This window comes from Alligator mississippiensis, chromosome 4 (genome assembly GCF_030867095.1).
Source record: "Alligator mississippiensis isolate rAllMis1 chromosome 4, rAllMis1, whole genome shotgun sequence".
Lineage (NCBI taxonomy): Eukaryota > Metazoa > Chordata > Crocodylia > Alligatoridae > Alligator > Alligator mississippiensis.
The window spans coordinates 193,970,162-193,987,826 of NC_081827.1; the positions used below are offsets into that span (position 1 = coordinate 193,970,162).

At 44.4% G+C, this 17,665-nt stretch overlaps 1 protein-coding gene across 2 annotated transcripts in view; it reads right to left on the minus strand.

The window, feature by feature from the left end:
* The window catches only part of SLC39A10 (solute carrier family 39 member 10), a 78,924-nt gene that overhangs the window by 55,058 nt on the left and 6,201 nt on the right, over positions 1 to 17,665 (minus strand). The gene's annotated exons all lie outside the window — the stretch shown is intronic.

The window sequence follows — 17,665 nt, forward strand, 5'->3', positions numbered from 1 at the left end:
AATGGTAGACAAAAAGTTTCAGAAAGGTCTGACTTTTAAAGTTGATCATGACCCTGAAGAGGAAAATACATTGGCACAATGCCTTCTTCATATATCAGACAGTTAAAAATGGTAAATCCCTTCAGATTATAAAGGGAAGGATGACTCAGTACAGAGTAGGCAGTTGCTTTCACCTCAACAGTTCAAATGCAGTATTTGTTGCATGCCCATTGCATGTGTACTGTCTCATTTAACTCAGGGGCATTAAAGAGACAGTACACTTCCAAGCTTTCTGCTCCACAGGACAGACATTTACTTTAGGAGAGATGAAGACCATATTTTAAACAGTTTTAAGGAGTAGAAATAAGGTGATTAAACATTTTAATTAAAAATTTCAAAAATTATTATTTAGGAGTTATTTATGTAAAGACTGCTAGATTACACCTTACTATTGCAATTCTGTAAGATATTTAGAGCACAATACTGTCTCAGAACATTCAAATTAAAACTTGAAAACAAAAATTAACCTTATTCCCAACATCCTAAATGCCAAGTTTAAAATAAAATTGAGAACATTAGCTTCTATCAAACTGTGCTTAGATTTCTTTTGCTTTTACATTATACAGATAAATGTATATAGTACTACTGAAAGGCAGGGTAGGATGTTCATTTAAAATTAATCAAGTTACAGTTTTATTTTAGTTTATCAAGTCTTTGTTGCACTATCTTTAACTATTCAATTAGAAAAATATATACTCTAGATAGCTAAAAAAAAGAAATTGGCTATAATACAGTCTCTGACTTGACTCTAGTTCTCACCCATCTCCTGTACTTTCTGCCCTCTTCGATTTCAAGGAAACTGGTTTAGGGATTTTAAATCATACTTATTCACATGAAGATTTACAATTCAGTAGGAGGGGCACTTTTAAAGAATGGGCCACTAACCGATAGTTCCAAATTGCAGTTGCTAAATTAATACCAGATAAGACTTGGGAGCACATAGAAAGTGTTTATGCATAACTAAACATGGTATGAACATCTGAAAAACAAATTATGAAATGCAAAACAACCTAGCTTGATCTTAAATAAACCCACATAGTAATCCGCTAATCCAAATTAATAAACACATCTATTAAATGTTATTTTAATTGAAAGAAAAGTCAAGACAGCTCTTTAAACAGGCAATAACTTTTAATTTAATGTAATAGTACCTCAATTACTCAAAATAATGCAAGAATTATCACAAATCTGGTTTTGATAAAGTTCCCCCCTTTTACAGGATTGTGCAAATCGAGTAGTAGTATCTCAGTCTCCCATACATAAACGATAGACATAACCAGCCACATGTCCCTTAGTGAATTTCATAAGTTATGAACAATTTATCATGGTGTTAAGATGACTGACCATCAGCTTCTCCTAGAGCTAAGAAAGCCCTTAGGCACCTTTATGAGTTATTTAAGTAGTTATTAAAATATGAAACAGCTGTAAAACAGGTTATGAATCTCTTGAAAGAGCATGTTAGGGTTATTGTAAAAATGGTAACTATTAAACAGTCAAAATACTGAGGCTTTGGCACCAGTAAACCAAAAATATTTCCCTGAGATCCTGATCTTCTGAACCAGATAGATAGAGCATACAATTACAGTAAAGGTGAAGTGCAATCCTAGGGTACTTGATGGAGATACACATGCAGATGACACCTCATCAATATGTGATACTTTTTTTCCCCCCCTGCCCCAAACACACTGGTCAGAGAATTTCCCTACCTCTAAATTTCCACCCCCACACCCAAAAACCCCCCAACTTACACAAGCCTCAGCAATACATTATGTGCATCCATAACTATACATTTTTTCATGGCAAAACTGAGTCTATCACGTGCTCTAGGACTGCAACCTAAAATTGCTATTTAAATACTTTATTTTGCCATTCTTCGAGCTTGAAATAGAAAAGTAGGTGGTTTGTTAAAAAACATGCTGCCCAAAATAGCAGAAGCAAGCAAAGAACTTTTACTTGGGTACCCACAATATATGTGGGTAAGGTAACTAGTAGGGTGAAAGTGCTAGACTTTAGGAAAGCTGATTTCAATGAACTCAGGCAATTAGTTAAGGACGCACTGCAGAGTAGGAGTTTTGAAGTGATGGGAGCCCAAGAAGGGTGGCTGTGCCTTAAGGAAACGATCCTTCGGGCACAAAGCGAGACGATCCCGATGCAAGGAAAAAGAGGGAAAGGGGCCAGGAGGCTTCCTTGGCTGACCACAGAAATCCAGGGCAGCCTAAGGGCCAAAAGGGGAGCACATAAAAAGTGGAAACAGGGAGAGATCACCAAAGACGAATATACCTCCTCTGCTCGCGCTTGTAGGGAGGCAGTTAGATGGGCCAAAGCTACCATGGAGTTGAGGATGGCATCCCAAGTAAAGGACAACAAGAAATTGTTTTTTAGATATATAGGGAGTAAAAGGAATGCCCAGGGAGGAATAGGACCCCTGCTAAACGGGCAGAAGCAATTGGTGACGGACAGGGGGGACAAGGCTGAACTCCTCAACGAGTTCTTTGCCTCAGTGTTCCTAAGCAAGGGACACGACAAGTCTCTCACTGGGGTTGTAGAGAGGCAGCAGCAAGGCGCCAGACTACCATGCGTAGACCCTGAGATGGCGCAGAGTCACTTGGAAGAACTGGATGCCTTTAAGTCGGCAGGCCCATATGAGCTCCATCCGAGGGTGCTGAAGGCACTGGCCGACATCATTGCAGAGCCACTGGCGGGAATATTAGAACGCTCATGGCGCACGGGCCAAGTCCCGGAGGACTGGAAAAGGGCCAATGTGGTCCCCATCTTCAAGAAGGGGAGGAAGGAGGACCTGGGCAACTATAGGCCAGTCAGTCTCACCTCCATCCTTGGCAAAATCTTTGAAAAAATGATCAAGGATCACATTTGCGAGAGCCCGGCAGGACAAATTATGCTGAGGGGAAACCAGCACGGGTTCCTAGCAGGCAGATCATGCCTGACTAATCTAGTCTCTTTTTATAACCAGACCAGGTTACGAAACACCTGGACACAGGAGGAGGGGTGGATGTCGTTTACTTAGACTTCAGGAAGGCCTTCGATACGGTATCCCACCCCATACTGGTGAACAAGTTAAGAGGCTGTGACTTGGATGACTACACAGTCTGGTGGGTGGCAAATTGGCTGGAGGGTCGCACCCAGAGAGTCGTGGTGGATGGGTCGGTTTTGACCTGGAAGGGTGTGGGCAGTGCGGTCCCGCAGGGCTCGGTCCTTGGACCGATACTCTTCAATGTCTTCATCAGCGACTTGGACGAGGGAGTGAAGTGTACTCTGTCCAAGTCTGCAGATGACACAAAGCTATGGGGAGATGTGGACACGCCGGAGGGCAGGGAACAGCTGCAAGCAGACTTGGACAGGTTGGACAAGTGGGCAGAAAACAACAGAATGCAATTCAACAAGGAGAAATGCAAAGTGCTGCACCTAGGGAGGAAAAATGTCCAGCACACCTACAGCCTATGGAATGACCTGTTGGGTGGCAAGGAAGTGGAAAGGGATCTTGGAGTCCTAGTGGTCCTAGTGGACTCCAAGATGAACATGAGTCGGCTATGTGACAAAGCCATCAGAAAAGCCAATGGCACTTTATCGTGCATCAGCAAATGCATGACGAATAGATCCAAGGAGGTGATACTTCCCTTCCCCTCTATAGGGCGCTGGTCAGACTGCAGTTGGAGTACTGCGTGCAATTCTGGGTGCCGCACTTCAAGAGGGATGCAGATAACCTGGAGAGGGTCCAGAGAAGGGCCACTTGTATGGTTAAGGGCCTGCAGACCAAGCCCTACGAGGAGAGACTAGAGAAACTGGACCTTTTTATCCTCCACAAGAGAAGGTTGAGAGGCGACCTTGTGGCTGCCTATAAGTTCATCACGGGGGCACAGAAGGGAATTGGTGAGGTTTTATTCACCAAGGCGCCCCTGGGGGTTACAAGAAATAATGGCCACAAGCTAGCAGACAGCAGATTTAGATTGGACATTAGGAAGAACTTCTTCACAGTTCGAGTGGCCAAGGTCTGGAACGGGCTCCCAAGGGAGGTGGTGCTCTCCTCTACCCTGGGGGGCTTCAAGAGGAGGTTAGATAGGCATCTAGCTGGGGTCATCTAGACCCAGCACTCTTTCCTGCCTATGCAGGGGGTCGGACTCGATGATCTATTGAGGTCCCTTCTGACCCTAACACCTATGAATCTATGAATTGGGAGGGCAATTAGTATTTAGAAGGAAGAAAAAATAATATGCAGACAACATTTGAAAGGGTACATCTTAAGTTCACAAGGCTGAAATATTTTAAAATGCTGTAGTATAGGTGCCAATATTCTACTGTCTAATAATGTTTTAACAATAGTGCATGCTTGTTATTTAAAAATATTAACTATAGCAACATCTATGCTTTCATTAATACTTTTTTTCAGTGAAACAAAACCATTATGGCTTTAAAACAGTTTCTTTAGATACTCATTCTGAAGTGACTGGTTATCAACAAACAGTATCAATATAACAGATGCAGGTTTTTGCTATTCCAGGATACAGAAGCCAGTGCCTTTTCTGTGTTAAACATAGGCTGTTAATAGTAACGGAATTTTCATTGTCAGTTGTAACTTGAATTGCTGCACATGCTTAATTCCTCCTCTGGAAACCAACAGGCTAAAATCCAGCACTGTGTTGGGTGTGTTTAGTTTTCACATTTTGGCAATTTAAGAATAAGAAACACTATCAAGACCTTCAAATATTTATCACTAGTCTTGCATATTTTAAGTGTTAACCAAATTTGTGTCCAGTTCTACAAGTCAAATTGAAGTTGTGAACCAGCAAAGCACTAAAGCATATACTTAACTTTAAAACTAGTCCAACCAACTCCAGGCTACCAGTAACTTTTGAAGCTGGGACTACTATATATTTTAGGTTTATATCTTATGCTTAGATGCTGAACTGGATTGAGAGATGTACAATTATAATGTACAGTGTTGTAATTTAAAATTTCACAAGTTATTTATACAGCCTCCACTACCATACCACTATACCAAAGCTATATATCTGAATAGAAGAGTCTTCTAATGAATTAGCTATCTGATACCATTACCACCACATATTTTGGGATGCATTTTTATCCTTCAGTTCTTCTTCATCAACCTAACTTTTTAACGTATGCATCTTTGTAGCACCACCATCACAGGGGAAATACTATCCTTCAGTTTTACAAGTAAGTTTTTTCTCTGCTTCAAATCCAATATAACTTGCTTACAATCACATAGGAAAGAGCAGATAATTAAATTCAAGTCTCTCACATGACAGGCTAGCATCCTAACTGGACCATTCTGGCTGTCCAGAATCAATACAATGAAAAAGCCTCATACGGGTGCTGGGAGTGGACCGGCGGGGAAATTTGGGGTGGATGTAGTATCCTCCCAGCACTGCTGGTGCTCACTGTGAGCCCAGCCCCCATCAAGAAGAGCCCCATGCAGCTCCGGCTGCAGTCTGCCCTGTATAGATCTGGGGGGCACCCCCCTCCCCCGGTGCCCTCCTGGGGTGCAAGGAGCAGCAGGAGCCACTTCCCCCCACCAACTGGACAGCACCTGCCCCTGCCCCCACCCCCTTCCTCACGGGGGGGGGCAGAGGCATTGATCTGAGCCCCCCCACACCCCTTCCCTCTCCCCTCCCCTTCTACCACACTGGACTTACCCGCTGGAGGCAGCTCTCCATGCTGCCAGCTGTGCTCTGTGCTGCCCGAGTGCTGAGCTGTGGCTGCACGCAGCATGGGCATTTATCAACCAAATTATCGTCTGCAGTGGGCCGATATCTGATACAGCCAGTTTTCTTTATATTGGTACCAATCCGATATCGGACTGATGCATTGGTGCACCTCTACTTGTGTACTATTGTTATAATTTGTATATATGTATATTCTCTTAGGATTAGTGATTAAGTATAGTATAGTTGTATAGGTAATTATATAGCTGTCGTAGTAGTTATAGTTGTTGAATCTGGAAATTATTTAATAAACCACTGAATTTGTTAACTGTTAACTTGAGTTTGTGAGATTTTTATTGCTTAATTATCTTTGACCTCCATTTGGAGCACTTATGGGGTGCAGATGATAGATGCTGCATGTTATAGGTAGGTCATTAATCCACCCCACTGAATCACACAAGTGGCTAGAAGGGGAAGCTCATCCCAGATGTGTTCAAACCTTAAATCCCCCATTGATTCTAACCAACACCAATGGTTTAACTGAACTGCAGCACACAGTGATGACTTTGATAGGTGATAATTATAAATATGCAAAATACTTGATTACAACAGCAAAGGCAAAAACATTATGACTCCACCCTTTTTTGGCTGCAGTATCATGTCCATTATAAACTGTATGCAAGGCTATAATTTTATTAACTAACATTAAATGTAAAGCAAAATTACAATTATGGAAGACACTGTTCAAATCACAGTAAGCTCATTAAAATATCTACAAAATGCTCACATCAACAAAATTGTACTCTGTGGAAGAGTCTGTTCAGAATTGAATTAAAATAGTTATGTCCAACATTTATATGTTCAAATGTTGTACATCAAGCACTGTACTTGCATAAATCCACAAACATCTAAAGTTGCCTGATTCTAAATACTGAAATTATTATACCTACACACAATAAAGAATTAATTGCTGTGCTCCCTGAAATCCAATGGCAGTTACCAGTAGGGGTGCACCGATAGATTTTGGGGGCTGATCCCGAAAGCCGATTTTTAAGGAGGCATATTGACTGATACCAATCCGATTTCCGATACAGCTGCGTGCAGCTGGTAAGTCTGTTGTGCTGGACGGTGAGAGGGGAGGGGCGTTGGGGGGTGGAAATCAATGCCCCCCACGGTGAGGGAGGGGGCAGGGGCAGAGCCACAGCTCATTGAGGAGGGGAAGAAGGGGGCGGCTCCTGCCTCTGTGTGCACCCCGGAGAGGCACGGGGTGGGGCATATGCCCGTGGATGTTCACAGGGCAGGGTGGGTGGGCTGTAGCTGCAGTCTGGGGTTAGGGCTGTGCCGGGCTCTTCTTGGTGGGAGCTGGGCTCGGGGTGGGGCTACAGAGGGGGCTGCAGCCACACCAAATTTTGCTGTAGCCCACCCCCAATAGCCCTGCTCCCAGCACCACCGTTGCCCACCCAGCACAGCCCTGGCTCTTCCCAGCACGTGGGTGGAGGCAGGGCGTTCAGCTGGCAGCTGTGCTGGGTGCTCAATGGCAGCGCTGGGAGCAGGACTACGGCAAAATATGGGGTGGCTGCAGCCCCCTCCACAGTCCCTGCCCTGAGCCCAGCCCCCACTGATAAAAGCCCAGCACAGCCCCAGCTCCAGCCCGCAGCTGCAGCCCATCCACCCCACCCCACCCCTATGCCCTCCTGGGGTACAATAAGCAACGGGAGCTGCCGCTCTGCAAGAAGCCATGGCTCCGTCCTGCACCTCACCCTGCCCCAGCATCTGCCCCTGCCCCCTCCCTCACTGTGGGGAGGGGGCATTGATCTGCCCCCCTCCCCACACCCTTTCCTTCCCCCCTCAATGTACTTGCGAGTTGCATACAACTGTATCGGAAATCAAATCAGTATCAGGCGTTATGACTCCTTAAAAAATGGCTATTGGCATCAGCCCCCAAAATCTCTATCAGTGCACCCCTACTAGACTTCTAGATATAGCTATCTATAGCTCTACATCTATCTATACCTCCTATAGATATATATAGATATATCTATATATAGATATCTATATATATCAGTGGTGTTTTATTTTAATCATGAAAAAAAGCGGATTTTGGGTTACTTTGTTAAATCTGAAAATTGAGGATCCCTGGTGATAAGCATAATACAGCAGAAATCACCTTGGCAGAGAACTATCATTACCTGAAGCTACTTTAAGATCTGGTTTGCAAGAGATTCTAATCAAAATCAAACAAAATTATCTTATTCTTTGCAGCTGTACTGTTGCACATACAGACAGACATTTATAAGTGTGTGGCCAATGTCCTTAATTATGTTTTGCTATCTGAACAACATTATGTTGTTTTTACCATCGCTGTTTGAGGATGTCTTTGATATAAAGTGTAACTAATGCCTTGCCTCAGAAGGCAATTTCAAGCACATACTGTGAATTTATAGTAAGCAATCAAGTTAAAGTAGAAAAGTTATCTAAATTTCTTTATATAAACTTGTATAATCTGCCAAAAACCTCCCGGAGGAGGTTATATTTTGTATATTTCAATTTTACTGCTATTTGAAAAAGCAGTATTTTGTCTTTAATTCTAAAATGCTATTCTGCTTCTTTGCGTTCCATTAACCCTCAGGAAACAATACACTTTGCCCACCAACAATAAAAAGTATTAGAGCCCTTTGACTTAATAGATACCTGTATATCAAACGTGAAGAGTACCATAATAACCTGGTCTCTTATTAGAAAAATGAGAAATCATCATACATAGCTTTTTGGCATTGACTAACTAAATCCCATCATTGAATGTAAGAGTCAAAGAATACCTTTTACAAGCAGCGAAAACATTTTGCAATGTTTAGCTGTCTTTACAGCTGCTGTAAAATAATTACTTTTAATAACCACTGACAATTTAATAGAAATACAAAAAAAGGCTTATTTTATAATTAGCTATAACTATTGCCAGTTTTAAGGTCTTATCAAAGCATCCCTTTACTTTAGCTCATCCCTCTAAGATGATTCAGGCAGTCTCTTAATTACAAGGGACCCCCTACACACCTCACTAGGGTGCACAACCCCCACTGCAGGTGGCAGCAGCAGCAGTAGTTGGGTGCCCTCCGAAAGCTTGCAGCCCGCAAAGGTGCTGTTGCCCAGTGCTGCGAGGCTATGGCCAGCGCTGCATGTTGTTGTAAGGAGGGGAGCAAACCTGGCCCACTTCTATCTTGTGGAGTTCCCCACAGTGTACATGCAGCTCCCAGCACTCCCACACCACTGAGGGAAGCCCAGTACAATGAAGCCGGCTGCCTTCCCCACCCCACTGCTATGTAGGTCCTGGGACTCCACCAGAACTGGAGGGGAGCATCGCTCCCTGCTTCCCATTGGAGTCCTAGGACTTGCATGGCAGGGGGCGTGGAAGGCAGACGGCTCCATGTTGTGGGGCTTCCCCCAGTGGCTGCGAGTGCTGGGAGCTGCATGTCCATCACAGGGAGCTCTGCAAGATAAGAGGTGGGCTGGTTTGGCTGTGCTCCTTGCCACCAAGTGCAGCACTGGCTGAAGCCACGTGCTACCAGGTGACAGCGCCTGCGCAGGCCACGAGTGCCCAGAGCTCCTACTGCTGTGTGCCATGTGGGGGGGGAGGGGGTGGTCACCCTACTTTTAGTACACGATTTGTGTTTTTTTCTGGTTCCAAGATGGCATATCCCTCAAAAGGAGTACTTCTGGGGCAAGGGGAGAGACTTCCAGTGGTAAAAGTCAGGGGTTGGGGTAGGACTTCTGGCCCCAAGATGGCTACCAGGGGGCAGGGCACCTGTCAAGGGGCGGGGTTGCCCTTGTGGCCCTCAACAGCTTGCCAAAACTTGTTAAGCAGCCCTCCAGCTGAACTAATTGACCACACCTGCTTTAAGGTAAGTTGTTTCTTTAATTAAGAGTAACTAACTTACATTTATTTAGTGTAAGTAGCTAAAACTTGGCAGTTAAACCAATACTTAAGCCCCTTGTTTAACTAGAGTCTAGAGCAAGGGGGAGTTCCTTGAGGAACTGTGCCTGGAAACCGGTTAGCAGGCAGAAGGGAACCTTTCAGGACCAAGGAGCAGCAAACATGCCAAATTACAGGGGAGTTTGTTACAGTCAGTCTGCTTGGAGAGAGCAGTAGACAAGTGCCTGCCATACCTCCTGCTGGTAATCCCCCGGGGAACAGGCAAGAGAGCTACAGGAAAAGGTGGCGGCGCTCTAAAGTATCCTTCACCATGAGGACTTCATCAATTCAATGCTGGAGGAAACTTCTAGGATGGTGGAGGAAAGTCTGCCAGAAGCAGCAATAGAGAAGGAAGAGGACATGGACTCCCAGGAAGGTGGAAGCTGGAAGCATGCGACAACAAACAGAAGTTCTCACCCCCATCTGCAGGAGTTTGCCTGCAGAACAGATATGGAGCCCGAGCAACAGAGGAGGAGGAAGAGAACATTCAGTCAGTGTAAGAGGCCAGGCCTCCCTGAGGTTGGGAGGGTTGAGACCACTGCCACCCAAGAGAAAGCAATCAGTAGTGGTGGTTGGAGACTCCCTTCTGTGGGGGATAGAGGCATACATCTGCCAGCCTGACTTCTTGTCTCGGGAGGTCTGCTGTTTGCCTGGAGCCTGGATCCAAGATGTCATGGAAGGATTACCGAGACTCATCCAGCCCTCTATTACCCCATGATGCTCATTCATGTGAGAACTGAAAACATTGCTAGGGGGCACCTTGAGCAGATCAAAAGTGACTATAGGGCTTTAGGTGCAAGGGTGAAGGTGAGGATCCTGGGATGTTCTCTTTGATCCTTCCAGTCAAGGGGAAGGGCCCAAAGGGGAATGGATGCATCCTGCAGATCAATTCATATGTGCGCAGATGGTGTCACCAGCAAGGCTTTGGCTTCTTCAACCATGGGATGTTGTTCCAAGAAGAAGGATTGCTAGGAAGAGATGGGATCCACCAGATCCTTCCACAGGGAAGACGGGATCCTTCCACAGGGAAGAGCATCTTCACAGACAGGTTTGTTAACCTAGTGAGGAGGGCTTTAAACTAGGCTCACCAGGGGTTGGAAACCAAAGCCCTGAGGTAAGCGGGGAAGTGGATGACCTGGAAGAAGTACAAGCAGGAGGGGGCAACAGGGGAGGCCTTCTCATTCTACCTGAGAAAATAGGGCAACCAACTAGATTCCTCAGGTGTCTGCACATGAATGCAGAGCCTGGGAAACAAACAGGAAGAACTGGAGGGCCTTGCAGTCACAGAACTATGATGCGACTGGAAGAACACACTTGGTGGGACATCCTGCATGACTGAAGTACTTTCATGGATGGGTATAAACTGTTCAGGAACGACAGAGATGAAGAGGAGAAGGAGTTGTGTTTCATGTGAAAGAGCTGTATGATTGCTCAGCGCTTCAGTATGAAACTGGAAATAGGCCTCTGGAAAGTCTCTGGGTTAGGGTGAGAGGAGGATGAGTTTCTTTAAACAGCTGGCAGAAGTTTTCAGATCACAGACCCTGGGTTCTCATGGGGAACTTCAATCACCTTGACAGCTGCTGGAAGGGCAATATGGCAGCGCACAGGCAATCGAGGAAGTTTTTGGAGTGTTGGGGACAACTTCCTGATGCAAATGTTTGAGAAGCCAACTAGGGGCTGTACTCTTCTTGATCTGCTGCTCAGAAACAGGGAAGAATTGATGGGGAATGTAGTAGTGGATGGCAACTTGGGTAGCAGTGACCACTAGATGATTGAGTTCAGGCTCCTGAGGAAAGGAAGGGGAGCAGCAGAGTAAGGACTCTGGACTTCGTAAGAGCATGCTTCAACTAGCTTAGGGAACTGATGGGCAGGAGAGCTGGTTGTATTTTCATAGATTTCATAGTTTTTCAGGGTCGGAAGGGACCTCAGTAGATCACTGAGTCCGACCCCCGGCCCTGGGCAGGAAAGAGTGCTGGGGTCAGATGACCCCAGCCAGGTGTTTGTCCAGTCCCCTCTTAAAGACCTCCAAGATAGGGGAGGGCACCACCATACTTAGAAGTCCATTCCAGATTCTAGTAACCCTTACCATAAAGAAGTTCTTCCTAATGTCAAGTCTAAATCTGCTCTCTGTCAGTTTGTGGCCATTGTTTCTAGTTACTCCAAGGGATCCCCCCTCCCCCGACAAATCTATAGACGGTCACCAGATCCCCTCTCAGCCTTCTCTTACAGAGGCTGAAGAGATCCAGGTCCCTCACCCTCTCCTCATAGGACCTATCCTGCAGGCTCCTAACCATACAAGTGGCCCTCTCTGGACCCTCTCCAGAGACCCATCTAGACCCAGCACTCTTTCCTGCTTATTCAGGGGGTCGGACTCGATGATCTATTGAGGTCCCTTCCGACCCTAACATCTATGAATCTATGAATCTCTCAAGATTATCCATATCCCTTTTGAAGTGCAGAGCCCAAAACTGAATGCAGTACTCCAGCTGTGGCCTTACCAATGCCACATAGAGGGGAAGTAGACCTTAGACCTGTTTGTGATACACCTGTTTATGCATGAAACCTTACTGAGGGTGCTGGAACTAACCATCCCAAAGCACAAGAAGACTAGCAAGTATGGCAGATGACCAGCTTTGCTTAGCAGGGAACCCTTCAGTGAGCTAAAACACAAAAAGGAAACTTACAAAAAGTGGAAACTTGGACAGTTGACTAGGGAGGAGTATAAGACTATTGCTTCAGCATGCACTGATGAAATCAGGAAGGCCAAAGTGCAATTACAGTTGCAGCTAGCAAGAGATGTGAAGGGTAATAAGGGTTTCTACAACTATGTCAGCAACAAGAGGAAGATCAGAGAAAGTATGGGTCCCACACTGAATGGGGGAGAAAACCTAGTGATAGATGTGGAAAAGTCTGAAGTACTCGATGCCTTTTTTACCTCAGTCTTCACAGGCAAGGCCAACTCCAAGACTTGGCAGCACAGTTTGAGGAGGTGAGCAGCCGACAGTGGCAAAAGAACAGGTTAGGGACTATTTAGAAAAGATGGACATGTGCAAATCCATGGGGCTGGATGCGATGTCCTGAGGGTGCTGAGGGAGTTGGCCAATGTGACTGCAGAGCCACTGGCCATTGTCTCTGAAAATTCATGGTGACTGGAAGAGGTTCTGGCTGACTGGAAAAGGGCAAACATAGTGCCCATCTTTAAAAAAGGGAAGGAAGAGTATCTGGGGAACTACAGACTGGTCAGCATCACCTCAGTCCCTGAAAAATCATGGAGGAGGTCCTCAAGGAATCGATTTCTATGCACTTGGAGAAGGTGGTGATTAGGAACAGTAAGCCTGGATTCATCAAGGGCAAGTCATGCCTGACCAACCCGACTGCCTTCTATGACAAGATGAGTGGCTCTGTGGATGGGGGAGAGCAATGGATGTGACATAACTTTAAGCAAGGCTTTTGATATGGTCTCCCACAACATTCTTGCAAGCAAGTTAAGGCGGCACATCTTGGATGAATGGACTGTAAGGTAGATAGAAAACTGGCTGGATCATTGGGCTCAAACTGTAGTAATCAATGGCTTGATGTCTAGTTGGCAGCGGGTATCAAGTGGAGTGCCCCAGGGGTTGGTCCTGGGGCTGGTTTTCTTCAATATCTTCATCAACAACCTCAAAGATGGGATGGAGTTAACCCTCAGCAAGTTTGCAGATTACACCAAAATGGGGGGAGTAGTAGACATGCTAGAGGTCATGGCTAGGATTCAGAGACCTCAATAAATCAGAGGATTGGACCAAAAGCAATCTCAGAAGGTTCAGTAAGGACAAGTGCAAAGTCTTGCACTTAGGACAGAACAATCCTACACACTGGTACAGGCCAGGGGCCAACCAGCGAAGCAGCAGCTCTGCAGAAAAGGACCTGGAGGTTACAGTGGACTATAATCTGAACACGAGCCAACTGTGTGCCCTTATTGTGAACATGGCTAAAAGCATGCTGGCCTGCAGGCATGCATTAGTAAGAGTCTTATTAGCAGAGCAAAGGAAGTGATTATTGCCCTCTATTCAGCACTGCTGAGGCTACATCTGGAATACTGTGTCCAGTTTTGGGCCCCTCACTACAGAAAGAATGTGGACATAGCAGAGAGAGTCGAGCCGAGGGCAACAAAAATACATAGGAGGCTGGCCACATGACTTCTCTGAGGAGGGGCTGAGAGAACTGGGCTTATTTAGACTGGAGAAGCGAAGACTGAGGGGGGACTTAATAATAGCATTCGACTATATGAAGGTGGTTCCAAAGAGGATGAAGCTGGATCGTTCTCAGTGGTGACAGATGACAGAGCAAGGAGCAATGGTCTCATGTTGCAGCAAGGGAAGTTTAGGTTAGTTATTAGGAAAAACTCTCTTGATAAGAAGGTGAGCTACCCAGAGAGGTACTGGAATCTCCATCCTTGGAGGTTATTAACACCCAGCTAGATAAAGCTTTGGCTGGGAAGATCTAGTTGGGAAAGGTCTGGGTTTGAGCGGAGGGTTGGACTAAATGACCTCCCAAGGTCCCTTCCAACCCTAATTTTCTATGATTCTATATTACATCCAGATACTATGGTAACAAGTCTTAAATGACAGCTTTCCTATGATAAATATTTTCAAACAAGATAAAAATCTATAATAAAAATTGTATGAAATTAGCTAATGGCATATCACCATCACCAAGAGCTAACTTCTGTATAAATTCGGATTATGTATACAGTTCCCATTGAAGTTAATGGAATTGGGTACAGGTACCTGAGCGTAGAGGAAACCTGGATAATCCAGGGACCATTAATGGAATACAAAACTTCCTTTAAATGACTGCTTCATATGCAGAACAATAATGACTGAAAGTCTTCGTTGTCTGTGTATCATATTGTACATGAGAAGTAGGCTATACTTTATTTTTGGCATTAAAATAAATAAATAAATAAAAAAAAAATCGCCTGCAGTACAAAACAAATCACCACAACTGGAACTAACTAGTATACCTGCTGGAAGCATCATCAGAGATCAGTGATCAGGGTTATATGTTAGTAAATTACTCCTTTTTATACCCAAGTGGTCCCCTACAGATCTGTTCTCAGTTGTGTTGGGAAAGCAAACAGAAGGCTCTAATTTTCCTGACTGTCAAACCAGCACTTTCCACAAGAAGTTCTTAAAATGTTTATTTTCAGGGTTATCAATAATTACTTGTTAGGCCACTGGCAGATGTTCAAACAATAGAGCAATTGGCATAGGGGCATAAAATTCCCACATCCCAAACATTATTCCTCCTGCCATGCCTGCATGTGTGGCTTTTAGACATCCTAGGGCACTGGGATCTTGGGAGCTTCTCCCCCACCCCAGAGTCCCTGTGCCCCAGGACATCTAAAAAAACATGGGTTCAACTCAGTTCTCTGCAACCTGGGGTTTCAAAGTGCCTTACACTGCTGGGCAAGGAAGGAAGGGCTGCCAGGCTCAGAGGTTGCCAGGTTTCCAGTAAATGTGGCCCCTAGGTTTCCCCCTGCCAGGGAACCTTGCAACCTGATCTCTCAGTAGCTGGTTTTCCTGGGACCAGGAGTATCCTGGTGCCAACTAGGGATGTGCGAAGCGGGTAGCATTCAATTCAGATTCAGCCCGATTCGGGGGACAGTGATTTGATTAGCTGATTCGATCCCAATTTGATTTGGCTGAATCTGAAGATTCAATTTGGATTCAGAGAATCAACGATTCAGCCATAGACACAGCTTTATGTTTTTTCTACATATCTTGAGATACCAAGCATAGCTTATGAACACTGAGATGGTGGGGTGGATGGAATGTCCCACGGGAGCACAGGGAAGTCCCCTGTGCACTCGGCGGTGGACCTGGAAGTGGACCAGAAGTACTTCCAGTTCACTTCTGGGTCCGCCGCTGAGTGCACGGGACCCCCCACCCCCAGCTTGGCGATCGGCCACGGGGGGACCCTGGGTGCCCCCACAGACCCAAGAGGCACCAGTCGCCGTAAAAGTGAATGTACATACACAATTCTGAACAGTTCTGTTAAAGGGAAAAGCTATTTTTAATTACCCTTCAATTATCTGCAGTACAAGAGATTATATTTCCAGCCATCATGCAGAACTCAATCATTTTCATCCATTTAGCAGCTATGGCACAGTAGCCTTAAATGAAAGGGCACAGAGTTCTGTTCACATTAACTGCTACTGATCAGGCAATCTTTACACATTTATCAGATGACAGTGTCCATCTGGACTTTGTTATTTATTATAGGAACATTTGCTAATAGCTGTATTTGGAATCTCTGTTTCTATAATAAACACTTCAAAAATAGAGATTTATAACTTTGATTCTGAAATGCTGAACTAAACCTCTATGTTAAGGTGCCTATTTTTATAGAAGTTGAGTTTATATAAGCTACAAATAAAATAAATCAGATAATCTTATTTAATATCAAAGCACAAAAAAATTGACAAAAAGAGCACAAAAAGAAGTTGATCACATCTGTATTTTGAACATAATCATGGTCAATCATTAACTTTCAGAAAAACATGACCATTAAATAAATTGACTTATTAGTCACACGACACTGGATAGCTAAGACAAGTCTCCCCAACATTTGAAGATCTTGAGGTTTGTCCCTTAAGAATTCCATCTGGCACTCTTTATATGAATTCCATGTACAACACAAAGGTATAATCAGGAGAATTATATTGTTCTAACACAAGTTTATATACCTAGCTTGTGAGTGTTTACATATTTGATACATTTTAAACATTTAACATCTTTCATATCATCTTACTAAAAAGGTGTGATAGGTGTGAAAAGGTGTGAAATAAAAGGTTATTTCAATATTAGTTATCTACCTTACGGCTAAAAACATATTCACTAGTCAGTCATCAGACAGCTTTTTCCTAGAAGCAGGTAAAATCAGTCACCAATAAAATGAATCTGGAGATGTTTTCATTAGGTCCACAATTGTCAGACAGCAACAGTGAAATTGACTAGGACTCGTTAGTTTCACTTTGTTGCTATTCTAGGATATTGCTTTCTCTACTCCCTTCATCTAAAACAGACTCCAGCAACAGCAAACATCTTAATTTTTCTCTCATGGCTTTCCAAAAAACAACAGGCAGTAGATTCCATGATAGCTTCACAGTGTCTTGTAAGTTACTGTGGTATTAATACCAATCAACAAAACTGTACAGATTTTGTACTACATCATTCTGCCACTTCTGCTGTTGGAAACTATGGCTGCTTACAGACTTGGAAATAAACAAACAGCACTTAAGCTCAGTGCACTCCCACACCAAGCACAGCACATGCCCAGAAGAGGCACTGCATTAGTTTGGCTTGCCCAATGTCTATATAGAGTGAGTGCTTCAGCAGGGCTTTTTGGTGTTTTTATTTAATAGCTGATTGAACCAGCTTTAGATAAAAGCACCAAAAAGACCTGCTGAAATGCCCAATCTATACAGGTGCTGGGAAGCCAGGTCAAGCGTCCTCTTCCAGTAAAGCGCTGTTTTTTCCCGCACTCACATGTCAGCAGCTGATAAGCAGTAAGAAAGGTACCAAAATGACAGCCTGAGATAAGTGAAGTTCTTTCACCGATCTTTATCACTGTCTGTGAGAGAAGGGAGTCACCCCAGCTAGAAAATAAAAAGGGAGGGGTCTCAATTTAATCAAACCCACTACTAGCCAAGACTGTATCTGAACTTAGCCCAGCAATCTTAAAGCTCCTCCTCCTTCACAGAAGCTAATGCAAAAGACATAAAGTTTCTCATAAAGGCTTGGGCAGACAAGGTTCCTTGGGTGAATCTGATATCTTTTATTAGACCAACCCAATTAGTTGGAGAATAGTTATTAAGCAAGCTTTTGGGTTCAAAAACCCTTCGTCAGGCTAAGGAAGTTTCAGCAGTTGGCGTGCGCTCTTCCTGGATGCTTGCGTTTTTATGGCACTGGGACTGTGCTATCAGTGCTCCCAA